We start from the raw sequence: 22,351 nt of genomic DNA on the forward strand, positions 1-22,351 counted from the left end.
TTACATACTAGCTCTGTGAACTTTAGCCTGGAAAAACCTCAGTTTTCTCATCTTCAAAATTGGAATGACAACAACAATAATATATCTCATATGCTTTATATCAAGATTAAATGAGTTACTTGCAGATAACAGTTCATAGTTCGTAGTAATCATTAAGTATATATATTATTATTTGATAGACTTAACCTAACCAAGACTCTGCTGAACCTTCTCCTTTACCCATATTATTTGAGATATTATAGGTGAATATCATTCACAATTTAAAAACATGAAAAATTAGAACTTAAAACAAAAGAAACAAGCAATAGTGCCGTTTTCTCTTCATAGTTTGTCCATTCCCATTTCTAAAGTCAGGTACCCTCTTCTTTTTCTTTGGGAATCACTTAATCCCTAGATGTTATTGATTGATAATATTCTACACACATTACCTACCAAAGAAAGAAATCAGAGAAATAGTCGAAATGTTTAGCTTTGTTCCTTTTAAAAAAGTATTTATACTGTCAGTTGGACAAGTTCAAAGTTGACCTATCCATAAAAATCTATGAGAAAGTATGTATAGGGTTATTCCAGGTATATTATGAAATATAAGTCATTTTTTTCTTCCAAATGTCAGTTTTTATCTCTGTTAAGAGACAAAATCCTAAAGGAGAGAAAGAGAGAGAGAGAGAGAGAGAGAGAGAATCCTGAATCAGATAGATTATGGTTCTGTCTCAAAATGGCATTTTCTTCCTGAAAGAAGTTGACAATAGACAAGTGCTTATGTTCCTGTGTACCCTGAACTAGCAGCAGAAACGTTGAATACCACTGAATAGAATGAAGGTGAGAGTTTTAGGTGCAAAAAATTAATGACTTAAAAATATGAGCAAGGTTGCTGTTTTAATGCTATTGAAATATTTCATCTTAAACTCAGTGACCATGTGTGTGGGGTTGAGGGAAGGATTATTGGAGAACAGTTAGCTAGGAGAATGGAATATGATGATCCTTTGGTAAGAATGTTATAACATTTTAATTATGATAGAATATGTATTAAATATTATTGTGCTCTAAACCATTCATAACCTAAACTATTTTTGTAAGATTTGTAGTTGATCAAGTGATTTAATTAATTTGACTGATATACCAGAATGGATCCTTGGCATTTGCTAAGGCCAAAAATGAATAATAAACTTTCATATATCAAACACGTACAGTGTTATCTTATTTCCTTTTGCTTTATCCTAAAAACCCTGCTGAAGGGCATTTTAACGAGAAGATTGAGGTGTATAGAGTCAACTGTCTTACAAAGTCTGTTTAAGTAGCTTAGTTAGTACCAGGCATAGAACAGAACAGCTACCTGCATTCTCTAGTTGAGCTTCCCTCCCAGAATAAGTGGGGAAAACTTTAAAACATTCAAGAAAAGTCTCTTTTATTAGGCTAGATCTGAACCATCAATGTTACGTTGACTATTTTAATTCTCAAGGACAAGTTATTTTACTGAGTAGCTATTTGTTTTTCTCTTTTACGTAGGCAGAAAATAAGAAAGAGATTACAGCCAAAATAGTGCTAGTTGAAGCCAATTTCAAAACATGAGAAATGAGAATTTAGATGCAGATGTGAAGCAATTAAATATTTTCACCCAAAATAATTCGACTACTGGGATTTAAAAATACATTTAAAAATATAACTTACCTAAATAGATAACTTATAACTTATCTATTTAGATATATGTAATTGTTGAGTTTTGTCTTAAAGTTAGAAACAGTAAAACTAGTTTCATGACACATTTTAAACTGTAGGCTCCCTAGGGGTGCCTGAGTGGCTCAGTGAATTAAGGGTCCTGGGATCAAGCCCTATGTCGGGCTCTCTGCTATTCAGGGAGCTTGCATCTACCTCTCCCTCTGCCTGCCACACCCCTTGTTTGTGCTCTCTTTCTCTCTCAAATAAATAAATAAAATCTCAGAAATAAGCAAATAAACTGTAGTCTCCCTACAGGTCCATATACCTGGAATTTAAAGACTGATTCATAAAAAATTGATTTATTTCAGCCTTCTCAGTGATCAGTGTAGCTGCCTGCATATATTCTGGATGGCAATTTTGAAGGATAGTTATGCTTTCATCCAGATTATCTATTTTGTTATTTCAACCATCATCTTATTTTGATGATCTTCTTTCTAAAATACTACCTATTATTAATTACCTCTGAATATTTTGTTGCAACAATGCTTTATAGCATTCTAGTATCTTACAAAGCGTATTTATTTTGATTTGTTAGGCAGCCAGAATATGTGATTAGAATTGAATTTTAAAAATACAAATTAAGAAGAATGTTAATTTATTTTGTTCTGAAAGCTTAACTGAAGAAAACTCATTTTTTTTAGCTATTCTGAGTATCTCGTGTCAGCAATATCATGTTCATAGTACACCTCATTAAGTAAAGTAATTTAACAAAAAACTGTATCCAAATGAATGTTAATAACTTACAAAAGCACAAATAAAATTGAATTTGTATGAAGAAGTGTTTGCCTATGTCTAGACACGAAGTAATCATTAATTTCCACATAGTCCCTAGAAATAATTAGAAAATTTCATTGTTTTGCTTAACCTTTGGATTTTCAAGAATACCATATAAAATTAAAGACAAGAAAAATAAGCAATAAGTCTTAACTTTTTCCCTAAATTGTCATCTTTTCCAAGAAAATTTAACACTATTTTAAATCAATTTGCCATTTATTTTCTTATATTTTCAATGATTTTCATGAAATTTCATATCAAATTGTTTTCCACATAGGTACAGATAAGTTTTTAAAATTAGGGAGGAATTTGAACCTGAGTAGAAAGTCATTATTTTGTAATAACTAATGATATTCTTTTAGCAATTATAACAATTTGAAAGCACATATTTCCCATAGATGCTCCTGAATCAATCATTAACAAGTGTTGATTTTGTCAATGGTAAGACACTATTTTGAGCCCCATTGTACCAGGGGCTGTGCCTTTGGGAAATAGCTTTCTCCCAAGGTGGTCTGCCAATTATCTAATTTTAAGATCTGCTAGTTATCTAAGTTTAAGAATTCAGTCTACTGTTACACATGAAACATTCTTTGGGTCATATGTATAATATCAACCCAATTTTCAGGGAAGAGAATGGTTTTTAAAGAAATTTTTAAAATACGTTAATTTTCATACGGTGTTATTCTGTTAGGAAATTAGTAGTCTTTTTGTTTGTTTGGTTTTTTTTTTTTTGTTTGTTTTTTGAGAATTACTAGTCTTAATGTGGATAAACTTTCTGAGGTGTATGTCACCCCTCAGGAAATTGCAGCTCTTTCAGTGATCATTTACTGACATCTATATGACTGATTCCAGTTCTTTTTACACACACAACTTTTTCTTTAATGCCTTAAGTATTTGTTGATATGTTTGTCTGTTTATTTGTTGCTTTCTCTAAAATATAAGCTCCACAAGGGCAGAAGCTTTTGTCTGTTTTGTTTTATACTATTTCATTTTCAGCTGTACATTGAACAAACATTTTTTCTGTCCTTAAGAGACTCGGTTGTTTCCTTTATAATGCTGAAGAGTAAGTGAGCTAATTTTTGTCAATTTATGTTTAAAAAATATTGAACTTTCAATCAAAGTCAGTCATTTTGCATTAGGACTTTTATTCTCTTTAATATGAGATTACTCATACAAGATTTGTTATAAAGATAAAAAATATAATGATCAAGGAATCTCTTAGAAAAATTCTTGCCACAACCATTACATTGCTGTTGATTATTTCTTCACCTCCCACCCAAATTTCATGTGTAGTGTAGTTTTTTGAATTGTGGGATTTATTTTCAGCAGTTTTTAAAAACTGCTTAACTTAAGAACTACAAAATATAGCTATATGTAGCAAAAGTCAAAACTGTATAAAAAATTTATACTTTGAGAGGCACCTGGGTGGCTTAGGTGGCTAGGTGTCTGCCTTTGGCTCAGGTCATGGATTCCAGGGTCCTAGGATTGAACCCCAATTCGGCCTCCCTGCATAGCGGGGAGTCTGCTTTTCCCTCTCCCTCTTTCACTCTGCCTGTTCATGCACACTATCTCTCTCAAATAAATAAAATCTTAAAAAAAAAAAAAAAGTTCTACTTTGGGCAGCCTGGGTGGCTCGGTGGTTTAGCGCCGCCTTCAGCCCAGGGCCTAATCCTGAAGACCCAGGATGGAGTCCCACGTCAGGCTCCCTGCATGGAGCCTGCTTCTCCCTCTGCCTGTGTCTCTGCCCCCCACTTCTCTTTCTCTCTCTCTCTGTCTCTCATGAATAAATAAATAAATCTTTTAAAAAAAAGTTATACTTTGAGAAATTTGCTTCATTGCTTCTCACCTACTTTAGTAATTATTTTTTTTTAATTTCTCACATATAGACTAAGAAGGCCTATTTCTTTAGTAATATTACTGGTTGTTTTAATTGAGAGTTCATATATGGTATATATTTAAAACAGTATCTATTCTTTCCAAAGTTCCTGTAACGAACAGGAGTTTTAGTTATTATAGTCTGTTATTGGAGAGGCATCATGTCTCTGGAACCAGATGTTTTTATTTTGTTTTTTTGCTTTTTTGTTTTTTAAAGATTTTATTTATTTATTCATACACAGAGAGAGGGAGGTAGAGACACAGGCAGAAGGATAAACAGGCTCCCCACAGGGAGCCCCATGAGGGACTTGATCCCTGGACCCGGGATCATGCCCTGAGCCAAAGGCAGATGCTCAACTGCTGAGCCACCCAGGCATCCATGGAACCAGATGTTTTTGAATTATCATTCCAGCTCTGCTATTTATAAGATGTGTGGTTCTGTAAAGTCAGTCAATAACTTTGAGCTAAACTTCATTGCAAAGTAGAAATAATAACATTTACCTCTTAAAGATTAAAATAAATGTGAAAGCCATGGATCAGTGACACTTAGATCTTTTTTTTTTTTTCACTTAGATCTTTTCAAGAGATACTACCCCTTTCTTTTGTCTTTTTTTTTTTTTTTTTTTTTTTTTAATATTCTCTACACCCACTGTGGGGCTTGAACTCGTGACCCTGAGATCAGGATTAGTGCGCTTAACTAACTGAGCCAGCCAGGTGCCCTGAAACTATCCCTTTCTGTTAAGGGATGGCATATCGGGATCAGTAAAGACACTATAAAGGTCTCTCCTCTACAAGACAAAGATGCTCCTTAAAGAGTAGCCCACTTTCTCTCCTGGCTTCTAGGCCCATAATTCGGGTTAAATCTCAGCATAATCTGAGTGGAGATGAGCTAAGCCTAATAATGGATGAAGTATTTTATATCCAAAGGAGCTGTAAAGATGAGTCAGCATGTTTCAGCTGGATCTAAGGAGTGGGCTGGATTTTGAGTAATCTTGGTCAAGTAGGCTAGGATGTAAGTCTAAATATGCAAGAATTCACTGACTTGGGTGTCTTTCTTGGAACATAGGCTTTAACACTATAGCAAGGACCCTAGGGGATTTGGTGAACTCAGTGTTAGAGTCGCTCTTGGAAGCCTGGAAAAAATGAGATCCTATGCCAGAGTGGATCTGTGGATCTGATTGAGTTTCCCTGGTAGACAGTGGAGAAAGAAGTAAAAAAAAACCATAAAAGCTCAGAGACATGAACATGCTGAAATGAATATATTATGTAAGACCAGAAGACCAACCAGAGGGTTTTGTTGCATGAAAGAGCCTAGAGGACACATGATTCATTAAGGTCATTAAGAATGCACCCATGGTGGGTGATTATGATGTGTCAATATAGGTTCATCCTTGGTAACAAATGTACCAGTGTAATGAATGATGTTGATGATGGCAGAGGATATGCACATGTAGGAGCAAGAACTATATGGGAAATCTCTGTGCCTTCCTCTCTTTTATTGTTAACCAAAAAAAAAAAAGTATATGCCCATGTTAAGAGTATCAGCATCACTGAGAACTTCAGTGGCGGCTCTCATCTGAAGGCCAAAGATGATGGTAGGAGAAGTACTCACAGAATGGGGTTCAGTAAGAGCAGAGGGTATAATGGGACTTGAAGGAATAGATCCCTTTTGGAAGTGCTTAATTGCCTGAAGCTAGGGCATCACAGTTTCTATAATGACTTGAAATGCTGACGACAGCCATGGGACCTTGACTTGCAAGGAGCTGTGGGGATGGTTAGTGGCATCTCAAGGAGCCGAATAGATGGATAATCAATAAAGGTACTGCTTAACATGTACACATAGCAGAAAGTAAAAATGAGGAATGATACAATAATGCAGCAAGTGTAGACTGTGAAGATTTCTTCAGACTTTGTGGCAGATCCTATGGTATAGGATATGTCAGTGGTGGATAATGATGCAGTGTGGGATTTATAAACCCTAGTGGGAAAATTACCACTCTGGGATTGAAGCAAGGCAATACCACCTTCATCGAAGGAGCATATGCCTCCTCAGAAACCACCCCTGCTATGTTGTTGAGCCCTGGTGGAGACAGAACTCTTGTCCATAGTGTAACAAGTGACCATACATTCAGAACTATTCATTATAACTGGGCTCTCTTGGACCTACTAAGTCATAAAGTTGAGCAGGTCCATCAGCAATCCATCATAAAATGGTAATAGTACATCCTGGTTGAGCCTGAGAAGGACTAGAAGACATGAGTATAATGTATAAGCAAGTATCCCAAACCACTATGTCACCCATCAAAGGTACACAATGCCCCTCCCCCAGCTTGCATCAGAGGCCTGATTTGTGGGGGGTGGGGAGTTGGGATTCCATATGACCACCCAAAAAAGGCAATAAATCCTGAGTTTGGCTTATGGATAGATCATTTTGTACATGGGTGTAATCTGAAAATTGATGTTGGCTACATTATAGTACATTTGGGGTGGCTTAGAAATTCAATGGAGAGGATAATTGTTCCTCATGGGAAATGCACATGTTTATCTACTTTATGGGGAAAGAAGAGTGACCTCAGGTGAAAACATATATAGATTCTTGGGCAGGGGCAATGACCTAGGACTGGAAAATAAAAGGATTAGAATAGTGAAGATAAGGCAGTCTGGAGTAGAAATATGTGGAGAGTCCCATGGGAGGAGACAAAGAGTCTGGAGATTTTTGTATCCTAAGTCAATGCCAACAACAAATCGTTTTCCAATGCAGAGGTACTACATACCTACGTACACAAAATTATTTGGCTAATGATTTTCCCCAGCTTTTGTCATCAATTATCCCAGAATTGGCATAATGGACATATGAACGGAGTAGTCACAATAGCAGAGATGGGGCTACAAATTTGCCCTGTAGCATGGATTCCCATTTGCCAGGACTGAACCAGCTACTGCCACATCTCAAATCTTCCAGCAAAAAATACCAATCTAATGCTTCTTAACAATTCAGTTACACTGGGGATGCTGCATTCTGATCCAGGAATTCACTCTCACAGGAATAACTATCTCTTATGAATATGGGTACACTTATGGATTTGACTTTCCTTTCCACAGAGATTTAGTTAGCATCACTATCTGGAGGTTTACTAAAAGTCTGATCTATAGGCATGGAATTCCTCATAACACTATCCAACAAAGAAACCACTTCATAGTAAATGTGGCATAGGAATGGACCAGTGGCCACAGGATCCACTGACTGGATCACATACCACACTATCCAGAGGCAACTTCTCTGTCTCTCTCTCCTCCCTCTGTCCCTTCCCCTACTTGTGTTCTCTCTCTCTCTCTCCCTCTAACAAATAAATAAATCTTAAAAAAATAGTGACTGGGCATATGCAGCAATCCTAGTTTAAGAAAGGTATGATTGAGTAGGGTTTAGAATCATCAAGACTGATTCAAGGTGAATCATCCTTTACCACCAGGTAAATCAGCAGGACCTACAATTACTGCTCAAAGACTAACTGCAGAGACAGGGCTACAGAGTCTCTCAGAAAGAGAGACCCACAGGAATGAATGGATACTTTCTGGAAATCTGTGGAGGAGAGACTTTATGAGACATACAAGGGTAGACTGTATGGCCATTGAAGTGTAACACTCAGATATCTCTTCTAGGAAACCTGCTGCAAGAAGAGTAGTTGGCAAATTACCTCTAGTTGCTTTATTCCTAGGACCCAGTGCAGTGTTCCTATAGAGCACATGCTCTCCTGCGCTGCTCCCAGCCCATAACTGAGTACAACAGACATACTGTATAGAGGCAGGTAATTCTGGCCTGACATAACAGGCCAGAATTATGGCCTGTTTTGGCCAATTATGGCCTGTTCTGCTTATGAGCAGTTTTTCCTTTGGCAAGGTACTGCTCCTCTACCCAACCTTTATCCCTTCCTTCTCTCCTTTCACAGACGTCAGACGTGTACCAGAATCTGAAGGCTTTTCCTGATTTACTCCTTCTCTTTATCTCTGCAGACATTTCTCCCAGTAAATCACTTGCACATCTAATTTTTGGCATTTACTTCTCAGAGGAATAAAACTGAGACATTAGATATGCTGCCTATGGAAGTTCTAATCCTTGTGATTCAAACTAAGCACTCAAAAATATTTTTTTAGGGACACCTGAATGGCTTAGTGGTTGAGCATCTGCCTTTGGCTCTGGGCATGATCCCGGGGTCTGGGATTTTTCCCTGTCAGGTTCCTTGCAGGGAGCCTGCTTCTCCCTCTGCCTAAGTCTGCCTATGGCTCTGTCTCTCTGTGTGTCTCTCATGAATAAATAAATTAAAAAATATATTTTTAAGTCCTTAGTAGCCAGTATGTTTTAATATGTTACAGAAATTGCTTATGTCTTGAGCCATTTTCTGATACCTCCTACGCACAAAGCTATGAATATTTTGCATGTATATAAGGTCTGAATATATAAAACATATACTGTATTTTTTAATTTGAAATAATAAATATTTATTTATATTATTTACAAGTCCATAATCTATTATAGAAGTAATATTCAAATATAATAAATTTTATGATATATCATTTTCTGCTTATAGATATTTTACTTTTAAGTAAGGCATAGTCTTTCTGGAATCCGTTTCTGATCGTTCAAAAGTTGAATAATAAATAGCTGAAATAGAAAAAATCTTTTACATAGTTTTCACTTCTGTCACTGTCACTGAATAAGAGAGAAAAGATAATGTTTTTCATTTAGATACAATCATCCTCAAAGGCAAATACATGTAGGCATTATTGCAGGTATAGGGAGTGGGATGGTTGATCTACTTCTTCTTAGCTGATAACTGCAGTAATCTGTGGCAATGAATTGAACAGAGAACATGTCAAAATAGAATAATTATAGCTAAGTTTATGCTGGTATGTAGCGCACAAAATAAAGGGAGCGTTAGTAATGCTGACCTTATCACCTTTGCATTTGTCTAACAAGAATGAAATATTTTAAGTCACTGCTATATCAGTTTTGGTTTTATATATTTTTTAGATCATATTTTCTTTAGGGATTTGTTTTGAATGCATATAGAAGATACATATTTCAGACATCTGGTTAAAGGAAGATGCGAGAACTGTTTGTATTCAGGCTAATGCTAGTATCAGGCTCAGGGCTGACTTCTTTAGGAAAATATGCTGTGTATGTTTGGGTTGCTTTTCTGATGTATATCCTCTTGACAAGGACTGTAGACCTTGGTAAGTATCTGTGAACACTGAAAAATACCATGTGATCTTTCTCTTTGTGGCCGAAGTCACATCCCTAATCCTATTTTCTCTTCTCTCTAGTTTGTTTTGGAACTTCAACTGCCTACTGGAGAGTCTACTTAAGAGAGCCCAGTTACTCCAAATTTATTGTATTCTGGAGTAAAGAACGTGGCCTTTGTCCTGGTTCTTCAGAGGAATCCTCTAAATCCTTGAATTTCCAAAATGATAGGACTGTCTTTGTTATTTTTGGAGGCGTTTTGAGCCACAACTGAATTTCTGCTAATAAGATAACTCCTGGAGTGCCTTTATATAGTTTATGTTAACCAGATGAGCCAGGAAGGGGGCTGGCCATTCAGGAAAGACCAATCATGTAGACAAGTTTGGGGCTTTGAGTCCTGTAATATCAGCCTGATCTCTGGGGAGGAGATGGGGTTAGAGATTAAGTTCAATTTTATAGACAGTGGTTTAGTCAGTCATACCTATGTGATGATGAAACTCCAATAATAAAATCATGTACAATGATTTTCTGAGCGGCCGACATTCATCAATATCCTGAGAGGGTGATACGTCTTGAGGACACAGAAAGTTTCACGATTGGGAAGTTCCCATATTTTCCTGTATGTTTCTTCATTTTGTTTGTTCTGATTTTTATGCTTAACTTTAGTGTTTTCTTGAAATCTGTGATTCATTCTAGTGAATTATCAAGCCTGGAGAGATAGTGGGCACCTTCAAATTTGTAGCCCCTTGGTCCCACATATGGGTGGTCTGGGAACCCAAGAGCTCAAGGCTAGAGGGAAAGTGGTCTTGTAGGGGACTGTGCCCTTAACCTGTGAAGTTTGAATGAATTTGGATTGTTAACATCAGAACTGCATTGCACATACTTTAAATCCGAAGCATAATCTCCTTTAATACCCAACCAATTTATCTGCTTAACTTTCTATTCCTCTTCCCACACTTTCCACCATTCAGTCCAGTTTCTTCTTCCTTCATAACATCTCTCACATGCATCTCCTACAGTTTGTGTTCTATTGTCACGTGTGTATCCATTTTTGCTTGGGTTAATTTAATACAACTTAAGCTGATCTATCTTTGTGGCAGTCTTTTCTGTATTGTTCAGTCAAATGTATCCCCCTTTCCCTCTCCTCAAGCTCAAACATCTTTTTCAGAGATATCTGTTTAGTGCCCACTGCAACAACCTCTCACATGGCAGGCACTTTTTTGTTGAGTAAATATCTCCCTGCTGTTCAAACGCCATTGCTCCAAGGAACCCGACGAGTTGATCCCTACACATCTCTTCAGTTCTGTTTTTCTTACTTCCATAAATTAATCCTTTGTTCCAACCAAATTGTTTGCTCCCAAACAATATGGCTCCATCTCCATTCCATTGAACAAGCTGTATGGCTGAAATGCTCCTTTTCCTTCTCTACGTGTCTAAGACTCCATGAGCCTTTTTGGACTTCATTCCTCAGGGATTGCTCTCACCTCGGAATTCTCTTAGCATACAATGTATGCATATTGTGTGTATTGTATGCAGTTCTTATTTGGCTCTTAGTCTCGATCACCTGGGATTTTATATTATTCCAGTTTCTTTTAAAAATCTTTTGAGAACAGGCAAATGTAATATAATTTTTTTTTTGTGATCCCAAGGACTAAAACATGTAAAAGGTTCATTAGATTTCCAGTTTTCCTATAGATTTTTCTTTTATTCTGTCTAATTAGCACAAGCTAATCAGGCTTTTATAGTCAAGCCTGATCTATAAAAACAATGAAGATGGGGAAAATACCTCAGCTACTAATTCTGAAGCTGTTCTAATCCACCCAGTGTTTTAATGTCTGAAATTTTAGAGGCAACATTGTTCATATTGTCCTCCTTGTAGCCAGAATTACAAAGAAACTAGTTGTTTGTTGTCCTTCTGTAGGGCACGTGTGATTTTTCACTTATTTGTTCTAATATGAACTTTTCTCACCTGAGTCTTCAAAGTCAGCAAAGGCTCACATTTTCCACCATGGAATGAAGCAAGGAATATACTTACAAGCATTATTGGGCAGCCCTCACTGTTTCAAACAATAAAGGAACCATGCTCCAAACTTTATTTAAATAATACAATGTTTTTAGGCAGTTTTGCAGGCCTTACTTTGCCATATCTTCTTACATCACCTGCATGGCTAAATATTGGCATTCTTTGTTATTTTGTGGCAAAGAGAAGAAAAACAAGATTCCATTCCTACTAATCAAGAAGGATACACGATTCAGCATTCATTCAGTATAGACATGCCTTGAGAAGAAATGATCTTTTTGTGAGCAAAACACAACTTTTTAGAAAAGAAATCAACTCTGAAGGTGACTGCAGGGAATTTACAAAGTTTACTTTTGGGCAAATGAGTTCTGGGGCATTAGGTCTATGTTTGTTTTAAAGAGGTTTGTATGTCCTGAGATGGACTGATCAATAATAATAATATGGAAAAACTAGGGTGTTATAAAGCTGAATTTTAAAGTATAGCACATATAATCTGTGAATAAGGATGAATGTGTTTGAAAATAAAGGTAAAGGGAATAATGAAACCTTACTTCTCTGAAAAGTATTAGCAGTTAGATGTATTAGATCTAAATTTATTAGATAAACTTCAAATTCCCTTATAAGATTCCATATTATTTTTACTTACTGTCAGTAGAAATACATTTTTACAGATCTTGCTTTGTCAAATATAATCTTACAGTGGTCTCATATTCCTACACGTGAGTTAATGGTTACTCTCAAATAGTTCTTTCAACCATTTACATGTTTGTGGATCAGTACACATTTAAAAATACTCAGAAGGGAATTTGAAAATTAACTCTTATCAATTCAAAGGGATAGCAAAATTATGTATTGATAAAACGGTCTTGTCGGGAGCAAGATGGAGTCAGTCATGTCACGCAGGGGCCTGTGTCAGGCAGTGATGCAAGCAGTGTAGGGCATTGTAGCTACGAAATTACTCTTAGACCAGCACCAGCTGACAATACCCCAAAACTGATAACAAGCAGAAGCAGAGGAGGTCTGCAGGGGCCCAAGACTGGTTAAATCTCTTTAAAAGGGGAAGATTTTTGTAGCAAACTGTCAGACTCTTCAGACATGACATCTCTATGTATGACCCTTAAAAAAGGCAGCTGCCACCAAAGGCTCTGCCTGACTAATCTCTGAACAGAATCGAGATCCTTCACTGCTTGAACATCATAAACAGTAAGTGCTGAGAGCTGACTCAGACCAGACAGAGGCCTTACTTATCTCAACTGTGCGCCCACAGAGCAGTGTTTGGTTCGTTAACTTCCTACCCCCTGTGTATCTTGTTTGTTGTGTGATTTGTCTTGTGTTATGCTCTGTGTGCCAGGTAAGAAGCCAAGTTAATCATGTGGTGAAATGTCATTGAGTTTGGAATCATGAACCTGCTTTATAATTATGTTAACCTTGCTTTATGACTGAATGAAGCTGCTGTTGTGGAAAGACAGAACTTGTGTGTGCTTCATATCGTGCCCATGACAGGTCTATGAAATGAGTGAAAATGACTGAAAATTTCATTTTTTACAATCTTACTCCTGCCTATTGAATTATTTGCTAAACACTATACTGAGCTGGAAAGAAATGAGACTAGTAGAAAGAAACGTAGATATGCACATATTTTAAACACCTGTTTATTTTCAAATTTTACAGCTGTATGATATGGCCTGATAGCTGAAGATCATACTTGTACCAGAATTGATTACAGGAGTGAAAGGTAGAGCAAAGACTTAGGTAAAAGACAGCTTTTTGGTGAAGGCCCCAGCTCCAACTATTGAAGATTTCCAATGTCTTCGGCAGTAAAAAGGATTGTCTTTCGAGGAAAGTACCTAGAACCAAACCAGAGGTACATGATTGAGAAAAGCTTTCTTGGGAAATTCTCACATACAATAATGGGTCATATTATGGCAACAATACAGTGTATACTTATAGAGCAGAGTAAATTCGGAGCTGATGCCTGCAATGAAGAATTGCAGAATAGGTATCAGTGGAGCAGATTATCTGTTTTAGGGGTCCTTGGACATTGGGAAAGAGAAGAGTGGCCAGGAAACAACAACAACAGTATTGAGCAAGGGACATATTTCATCATATCACTAAAAGGGAAGAGCTGGGCTCTACGTATGGGGAATATAAACTGTACCAAAGAATGACATCTTGGAGTTCAGGGCATCATATCTAGGGCCGAGTTGAGTATTGGAGGCTTATGTCAACATATACTATCTGTCTCTTGGTTCTGTGGCTTTTAAGACTCCTTAGTGAGAGGCACTATTGCTTTAGAAACAAATTATTTTAAGTTGGAAACTCAAGTCATATCTTTCCCTTTCTTTGATGAACATCTGACTATTTCCAAAGAGGTTACATTTGAGAGTTTATGAGGTAAAAGAAAAAGAAAGAGAAAAGCAGCTTTTTACCTAGAAGAGACACATAAGTAAGTTTTTGGAATCAGAAATACAGCCCTAACGTAGGTAATGTCATTATTTCAGTAATCATTTTTCAGCATTTCCTATGTGCCAATTACATGGTAGATATTAGAGCTATAAAGATGGATAGGACATGTTTCTGCCCATTAGAAATTTACATCCTAGTGGAGGATAGAGACAAATAAGCAAAAAATGACAATACATTGTTCCATTTTCTGATGGATTTGTTGGAGGTACTCTAAGAGGGGAGGTATACCTAACCCACATCAGAAACAAGGGGAAAGGGTCAGAAAATACTTCCAAAACAGTGGCTGAGCTAAATTTAACTATCAATATATGTGGTCATGACTTTGTATACAGGGCTATCTGTTGAGTTAAAACTGTTGAGTTGATATAAATAAATATATCAGTGGCATTTAAAGATGAGTTTAAAGTCCAAAGTATTGGACCTTAAGTGCAAACTAGGAAAATTTGATTTGAAAGAAATGGGAGATCAATTAAGTTTTTTAAGCTGGGAGCATCAATATGGCAGAAATGCTTCTAAAGCTTTCAGTCAGTAGGGTGATCTGGTGAAAGGGGATTGGAGGAGGGAGGTAAGCAATGTCAACCACTTACATGTGAAGCAGCAGAGACGAGAATCTAGGATGGTAGTTGTGGGGAAAGCACAAATTGTCAGCATGTGTTTGGATTTTGAATTAATTTCAAAGGTTTTTCTCCTCAAAAATGGGCATTTGGTTGAAATTGGAGGAGAGATGAAAGTCATAGATGAATCAATAAGAGCACCCAACTGATAACTGGTTGGAAGACTGTGAAAGTCTCTGGAGATGTAAATATAGGATTTGAAAAAGACATGGAAACAGATGAAATGGGGAAGGTAAAAGTTGCTTCCCAGATGTCAGTATCAGTGTCCACTTACATGCCCATTTATTCCTTTCACAGGGCTGCTGATGTTGCTTTCAGCATGATGAAAATGTTCTGAAAGAAAATGGGAACAACTATGTTTGTGAAAAGACTTACACCAACTAATGTGAGTGTGGCCAACAGAAATTTGTGAGTTGAAATAAAGTTTAATATACCTAGTAACTGGACTATTGTTTTAATACCAAATGATCGTTTGAAAAACTGTCATGTAGTACTTGGAATGGTCCTAATATGAGAAATAAGCCCACTCAAAATAATTTATCATGATAAATCTCTTGGAGAAATAGAGAAAGAACATACTTAATGAACACTTGTGGTATTCCAGACATGGTGCTAGGTGCTTTATTAGAACAAAATTTTTCTCACATTAGTATGTGTACATATTGCATTTTATCATTTTAGTTGAAAAGTTTGACGGAATGGAATTAGTTCCTCCTAAGAAAGTCATAGCATAAACAATTTTGAAAAGTAGTTTGGATACAAAAAGTAGATGGTTAGGTCCAATTAAATATGTTCAGGTAAGTGTGAATGTCATATTCTTGATTACATATACTTTCTACCTCCATTTATTTATAGCTATATTTGTTGGCACCAATGCTTTTGGGTCAGTCCCTATGAGGATGGCGAATTCTGATCTCCCTGTTGGTAGAAGTTACTTTCTGACAGGGCCATTTTCCTTTGGGATGGATTGCATCAAATTCATCACTGCCACTAGAAAATTAACAAAGCAGATATCTTACAGATCTCAATTTGAAATAAACATCTCCAAAAAAACAAAACAAAACAAAACAAAACAAAATTTCCATATATGAAGGGTAGCATGCAATTTCACAAATAAAAATGAAAACCAATATTTTCTTTCTTTAAACATTCTAATTTATCTGAGTTATCTTTATGAGGTAAAAAAAAGCAAACTGAGTAAAAGCTTCCTTAGAACAAAATAAATTACCCTTTGATATCCAGTGTAGCAACCTCCTATTTGAGAAAAACAGAACTTCACAAAAGCTTAATATATTCAGGATTTGACAAAGTGTGACCCATTTACTGAAGCAGAAAATGCACCACAGGTTTTTCAGGGTTTCTTTTTTTTTCTTTCAAAAGCAGATAAATCATATTTATCAGTGAAATAAAAGAACTGCTTCTAGACTTATTTAGGAGAAAATTGGGAAAGAAAGGGGGGAGAAACAAGAATTTTGACTCAAGAAGATAATCCTCAAATAAAATGTGGTAGGTTTTAAAGATTTCATAGGAATGTCAGAATGGGGAGATATTTAATGAATTTATGTAAAAAGAAACTGGTAGTTACCATAGATTTCTTCAAGCCCTCTAGATACCATGAGGATATTGAACAATTTATAGAAGACACATACCATTTTTCATAGGATATTTCTGAGATTTTTGTCAGGATTTTATTTTATTTTATGTATGTATTTTTAAGATTTTATTTATTTATTCAAGAGAGACATAGAGAGGCAGAGACATAGGCAGAGGGAGAAGCAGGCTCCCTGCAGGGAGCCTGATGTGGGACTCATTCCTGGAACTTCAGGATCATGCCCTGAGCCAAAGGCAGATACTTAACTGCTGAGCCACCCAGGCGTCCCTTTGTCAGGATTTTAAATATACTGGAAAAAAGATACAAAACCCTTACTCTGACTTATGTATTCTCCTAAATGCTCATTTCATGATAGCACTTTTTACATTTTTCTGCATGTATCAGTTTAATGAATTGTCTTTCCTCTGCATGCACCACTTTAATTGTCAATTCCTTGAAAATGCGGAGCTCTGTCTTATATACCCTCACATACACGGTGCCTTGTACTGCATTTAACACAAAACAGCTGTATCAACAAATGTTTGTTGATTGTAGGACTAAGGAAATAAAAATGGGAGTCCATGGACATTTCTTCATAAAAAAGTATATATTAACATATAGATTGGGATACTTTTATATTAATCAAGCACTTAAAATAGACAAATATGACCACTGATTATATTTAAATACATTATCCTTCCAAAAAGGATCTTTTATCTTACATAAAAGAAAACTCATTTCATTTATATCACCTAACAATTTTATAAAATACTGAAAAAGCATGTAATTGTAATTAATATTACTTTAACAATTCTAAGTGGTGAATGTTATGTTGATAAGCTAGGAGAGTGACTGAGAGATTTTACTTCTCAGCCTTATTTTTAGATTTCTTGGATCATTTAGATTTATTTTTTTAGATTTATATTTTAAGCCAAAGTCAGAAATGGAGCTACAAGTGAGGTTTCTAACAATTTGTTTAAATTTTAAATTATACAGAAGGATTAGAAAAGTCTTTTTTTAAAAAAAGTCTTTCAAATGCACTTCATTTATTCATTAACAGTTACTCCCAGTGTCCTAATGGAACAGATCAGATGTGGCTAGTATGGGTTGAGTCCATGGTGCTGCAGATGAAATTAAGAAAAAACAAAACAAAACAAAACAAAACAAAAACTAACCAACCAAACAAAAAAACATGGGAAAACACTTTTAGGACCCTTGAAAACCATTTCCAGTCTAAAGCTACAGAGCAGAAATGATCAATAATGGTGGCCATTTAGCTCATTCATTTCTTTTAATGAACATGCTCACAACTCACTAAAAGCATTCTTATAGGACTGGGATGGATTTAAATTCTCTGGTGACTGACAGAAATACAGCCTTTGATAAAACCTGGAGGGAGTAATACTGCTCCCCACCAACCTTCCTCCCCTTCATCTTTACTACTTAGTGCTGTTTCACTCAGAAAAATATGTCATCTTGGTACAGAATGACAAGCAGTTGATCGGCAACTATTAGCCGAATTCTTCCCATGATTCTTAATGCAGTTTATTTTAGGAAAGAATCCCAAAACTGTGAATGCATTTCAAATATGTAAAGTCTAGTAAATGTAGGAATAAAGGCCTCAAGAAAAAATGGGCACTGAGCTGGTTTAATCATTTTATTAATATTCAGTAGGATCGTTTCCATTTCTGTAGTCACTGCCCTAGTTCAAGTAAGCATTAATTTGTATCTAATAAAGTGCCATTAATCTGAGAATCCTTATAAATTGCTTTTGATAAATGAACAACATCTGGATTATTGCATCAGTCTCTTGTCTCAACTATTCAAGTTTCTTTCAATTATTACCTATTTTATATCTAACTGTCGGGAAGAAAAAAAGCCCTCTTGAATTTCCACCAGTATTTAATTCTCTGCTTATGAAACTCGAGTTTGCTTATTCAAAATTCTTGTGCCTGAGATTAATTTTTTTCCTACTGACTTCCCAAGAACCTCATTTCTTCCTATTCAGTTATTCTCTTATGACTTCACTGCATCCACATTTTTCAAAAAAGTACATTTTAATTTTCTGGTGTCATAATATTAAATGTCTAAGTTTAAGAATTTCTAGAAAAAAAATACTAGCCTGTTGGCAAACAAAGACTGGAAAGTCCCTGTGATTTCAGATGCCCCTTTCTTGGATCTAAGTCAGAGTTGAGTTGGGTAAAGGTGGAAGCAGCTGTGGTGGGGGAAGGGGAAGTAAGGATTTACTGGGCCTCTTTGTTGTTTGTTTCCTTTTCTCCCTATTTGTAATATTATATTGTCTGTACATGAGAGGTTTTGATACTCAAAGGATAGTAAATCTTTTCAGAGCAAATGAACAGTATAGTTACTAATCAAGAGTAAGTTTACTAAGTACATATTTTGACCCTTTTGGTGGGATTTTTTTGAAGTTCAAGTACTACAGACACATAGCACATGGAATTGAATTGTGTCCTGTCTTCATAATTCCTGTCTTCATATTTCATGTTTGCAATGGGGACATGAAGATAAACTTAGATCAAAATCCTCTAAAGGCATGAGAGAAATGAGGAGACTTTCAACAATCTGGTTGTATGGTGTGAACCTTAATGTGGATAAATATTAATTTTAGCAGACAAATTTCTGTGCCAGGACTTGGGGTTTTAATTGAATACTTTTTATCAGCAAGATTAGTTAAATGCCTGGATTCATAGTTTCTATGTCATTAAGCAGTTATTTTTTAGAATAATATTATCTTTGTCTTTATAACTCTGCAACATCAGTTACAACTTTCCACTTCATGGAATCTCAGAGAATCTGGGCATATCTGCCAATCATCTCTGTTATTATGAAGTGTCAACTCTATTATGAGAAAAAAATTTCAACAACAATTTATGACCTCAAATATAGAAGCAAGCTATTAAATTTACTTCTTAACTTCTGTGTTTCCTTCTCTCATCCCATGTTGGGAAATACACCTCCCACAAATACATTCTCCAGTTTCTGCCAAATTGTGTATTTAACACACCAAACACACCAAACTGAGTCCCACACCTAAAATGGGCTTTCTCATTTGCCCAAGTCATTCTGCCTTGAACTGCCATTTTAACATTTCCAAACAATGCTTTATTCATTTCACTTATGTTTTCCAATGGCATCCCTACAAAATGAAAAACAATCTCTTTATTTTATACAGTCAAGGACCTTCATGATAGGATTACTTTTCACTTGCTCAATTTTTCTCTCTTAACCACCTCCTGAACGCTTAGTGCTCCATGTGACTTGGGAACATAATTTATGCTTATCCACTTGGCTTCCCATCTCCAGTTGGCTACTTTCTTACCATCTTCTCCACTCCTGAAATGCTCTTCTCTTCTCAGCCTACTTCAACCACTCACTCTCCCCTCTAGGGACTTTCCTTGATTTCCCCAACCACAAATTCTCTTCATTCACAAAATGCACATAGCACTTTCCATCTAATACAGTGGTTTAAAACTACAGGTGATTTTTCCCTCAGTCTTTAGATATGGGCAATATCTGGAGATACTTTTAGTTGTCCCTAGTGGGAAGGTGCTATTGGTGTCTCCTGGGTAGATGCCAGAAGTCAGGGATGCTGCTAAACATCCCACTATATACAGGACAGTCCCTACCACTAAGAATGAGCTGATCCAAAATGTCAATAGTGCTGCTGTCGCAAACTGTAATTTAATCCAATTTGACAACTCTATTTCAATCCTGCCTTTACTATGTTTAGTCATCTGTATTAGGATATAAGCCTCTAGAAGAACAGGACCACACCTGATGCAGAATTTTATTGCCTCAAAAGTCTAGCGCAAAATCTGGTATATGTGAGCACTCAAAAATATTTAAATCTATGGGTATGGATACCTGGAATAAGCATGCAAGAAGAAAATACTTACCAATCAAGCTACATTAAGTCCGATAGATACTTTCTTTGAAGTCTTTGAAAATTCAGCTATCATTTGAGGATCTCTTAATGATGAAAATCAATTGGCATTATGCTAGCAAAGAGAACATTTGGGTCAGCATATATTTTTGTGATAAGCAAAACCAAAGAGACATATTACAACTTTACTGTATTTTCATAGAAGATGAAAAATGCAGAGTCTGAGGTATTCAGCGTTAGGTTATCTATCCTTAATAATTATCTTCTATTTCTCCTATGGCAGATTTGTTGAGTTGTTGTTATTATTGTTGTATACTATGCCACAAACAATTAATCCTTCCACAAAGTTTTCTCAGTTGCTGAGTAGTATGTGTTGGTTAAATCAGCTCCAATTTGTTTGTATTCCTTTAAGTGGAGCATCTAGCTGTTGGGCAAAATAAAACATTAAATTATCTTGCCAACTTGCTATAAATATTTGAAAATGCTATTAGAATACACACACAGTTTTTTTAAAGCTTGCTTATGAAATGAACTGATGCATTTTGCTTACTAATATAATATCTATGTTTACATCATGTCCAACAGTCTCCGGTATATGGAAAACTGAATGGAGTGGATGGTTCCCTGCTCTAGAGGACATATTCAAACAATTTGCCTGCCATTCAAGATCTTCCCAAATTTGCCCTCTACTTACCTGTGTCTCTTTCACAAATGTCCTGCTTTAACTGAATCATTTCCTTTATTATCTCTTGAATGTATCTCTTACTTCCTTCACCTCTAAAGTTTGTTCTTTTCTTTTTCCTCAAGTTTTTCAATCATAGGGTTTAGTTTCTATTTTTAGTTCTCTTATGCCTCTTGAATTGCTTGCCATTCTAAACCATCCTGTCACATGTCAGCTTACCTAACAAGAGTCCCTTTATCTTTTAAATCATGCCTCTGCCTGATTTAAACATAGCATCTTATACAACTTAATTAATAACTTCTACTGACATTTTGTTGTCATTATATTTGTGCATTATTATTTTTATTTTTCTTTCAGATTGTAAAGTCCTAGCAGTAGGGACCTTGATTTACAAACATGTTTGAATCATTCTCTGCACCAGTATACTGTCCTGTACATAGTCATTGTTCATTATACAGTAATTGAACAGATGTTGAATGAATTAAAGTTTTTCTTTAGAAGTAGAAAGTAGTGTGGCAACCTGGCTATAAAATATAAAATGAAATTTGTTTTTCCAACAAATAAATATCAAGAATAAATGAAGGGAGGACTGGTATGGACATAATAATCAAAAGTGATGTGTGAATCTTGTTTGAATTTTGTTTTGAACAAATAACTTATAAAGGAACATCTTTGTCATAATTGGAGAAATGTGTATATAGAATGGGTAATGGATGATATTAAGTATCAGAAGTGCATTCATTGTGTTAGAAAGTTTTTAAAAGTTAGAAATGCATACTGAATTATTTACAAACAACATGTTTGATATTTTATTTAAAATATTCCAATAAAAAGTACTAGGGATAATAAAAAAAAACGTGGCAACAATTGTCAAGGTACTGATGATTATTGAGGCAGAGTGAAGGCTACATAGTGTTCATTAAACTATATCACTCTAGTTCAGTGTAAGTTTAAATATTTCTACTGAAAGTTCATATAGATTTATAAAGTGCTGTAGGAGAATCACCTTTTAGTCAATCTTATGGTAGGAGAGTAATCTCTCAGTCGTTTTACATATTTACTCTAGGGGACTCCAGTGACTTGTATAAAATATCATTATACGATGTTTAACCCAACACTCGGGAACCAATTCAACATGTGAAAACATTGCATTAGTTGCACAACGTCCTGCTCCTTTGCATGCTACAGAAAACTACTGGGTGCGTAGTGAGTCAGTCTTGCTCTTTACTTTTCTCTAAGGATCCCTTTTCTATTATTCATAACTGTCTGTCTTGAAGGAGGTTAATGTTAACTTAATAGCCAGCCACTAACCCCAAATGACTTACTCTCTTGTCCCGAGAATGACCACCAGCCCTGTAAGAAGCAAAGAATAATTTTTTATCTTTGCTTGTTGAACTGGATCCACTCATCTTTAATGTCATGGAAGAGAAATGTTATAAGGAAAACTTTTCTTTAATAGACACATCAGGG

The 22,351-nt window shown here is 35.8% G+C and overlaps 1 long non-coding RNA gene across 1 annotated transcript; it reads right to left on the minus strand.

The window, feature by feature from the left end:
* Window positions 1-13,270: 13,270 nt before the first annotated feature.
* Window positions 13,271-20,685, minus strand: LOC129512941 (uncharacterized). Its single transcript, XR_008665110.1, has 3 exons — window positions 20,213-20,685; window positions 14,979-15,037; window positions 13,271-13,471 (listed from the first exon to the last, which is right to left on the minus strand). It is a non-coding gene; the product is annotated as an uncharacterized LOC129512941 (long non-coding RNA).
* Window positions 20,686-22,351: the final 1,666 nt, after the last annotated feature.

Source organism: Nyctereutes procyonoides, unplaced genomic scaffold (genome assembly GCF_905146905.1).
Source record: "Nyctereutes procyonoides isolate TBG_1078 unplaced genomic scaffold, NYPRO_anot_genome, whole genome shotgun sequence".
In the NCBI taxonomy this organism is placed as follows: domain Eukaryota; kingdom Metazoa; phylum Chordata; class Mammalia; order Carnivora; family Canidae; genus Nyctereutes; species Nyctereutes procyonoides.